Genomic DNA, 1,450 nt, shown 5'->3' with positions numbered 1-1,450 from the left:
TCTTCTTCTTCTTCTTCTTCTTCTTCTTCTTCTTCTTCTTCTTCTTCTTCTTCTTAATATTTCTTCGATGCTGCAATCTACTTAACACGTTTCCGCCCCCCCCCCCAAATTCCCACCCGTCTCCCATTCTTCCCGATTTTGCTGCTGTATTTCCAGGATGTTCCCAGTACCAACTGCTGAACTCCAATCTCCTCCTCCCTGGTCAGAAGTTGACTAACCTGGAAGTTACCTATTCAGACTACGGACTGGAAAACCAAAACGCTTGGCTCTTTGTCAGAGGTCAGAGCACACATGAAAATGGAGGAGTGGTGGTTTGGGGGGGGGGGGAGCTCTCGTGGTCTAGAGGTACGATGCTTGCCTTTCATTCAATAGGTCCTGGGTTCGAAACCTGAAGACGACGGTGAAACTTTCCTGCTCTTTAACCTTGTTCTGTCGTCTGCTTTCGTCTCCACTTTCTGCCCCCTCCCCTACCCCCCACCCCTTCCCCCCTTTCCCTTTTGCCCACTTCTCTTGGCTCCTAACTATTTCTGCTGCCTTTCTGATACTATTCCGTGGTTTCTTCTTACTGCTGTTTTTCAGCCACACCCCTAATTAGGGTGAATAAGATCTAACGCCTAGCCTTCTCGGATAAGGGCGAACATATCTCGGAGGTCCCGTGTGCAAGTTTGACACATTAAAGATTTTTTGATGGTCCTCAAATCGATAAGAGTAGGCTTCGGCTGCCACTCGGGCGAAATTCAAAATTAAATCCTTGTAAACTGAAAACGTTTAATGTATCCAGTGAGCTCGCATAACCCTATTAATATGCAGTTGCCAGCACCGTATACATTTACAGAATAAATAAATAGATAAATAAATAAATAAATAAATAAATGAAAGACAGTCGAACCAGCTCTAAAGGACACCTGTATAAGAAAATCACTTAATATACAAACGGCCACTTCCCATTTTCACCTTTACGTTTTTTTTACGTTGTAAGTACACTGTGTAAGAGGGCCACTTTGTCTAACACGGCCACTTTTCTCCTCAGCAATGGATGGCCATTGTTTTGACTGTACTTCTGTAGTGGCGTTAGATTATTATTCTTTTTACCGGCGCCTGCGGTGAAACGTTAGGGTTTTTTGGTTTTTGTTTGTTTGCTTTGTTTATCTGTGGGGGGGGGGGGGGGGTAAGTGTTTTACGGCGCTCGCAACTACGTCATGGCATATTATGAGCACGTGGGACATATTCAACATTTATGACGAAGCGGTTGGGCACTTTACTTTCGCAAGCGGGGGACCCGAGCTTGATTCCAGAGAGACGACACAATTTTATTGAGAATCTCAGTCTTTCTTCGGGGATGTTTTATCCCTTTTGGTCGTGGTGGTTGGCCTTGATAGACAACGTCGAAGCACACCGCCTAAAAAGATCTAAATTGTAAAAATATCAAAAGACATAGCCCCCCCCCCCC

Source organism: Aplysia californica, unplaced genomic scaffold (assembly GCF_000002075.1).
Source record: "Aplysia californica isolate F4 #8 unplaced genomic scaffold, AplCal3.0 scaffold00403, whole genome shotgun sequence".
In the NCBI taxonomy this organism is placed as follows: Eukaryota; Metazoa; Mollusca; class Gastropoda; order Aplysiida; family Aplysiidae; genus Aplysia; species Aplysia californica.
Note: the sequence above shows the minus strand (reverse complement) of the source record.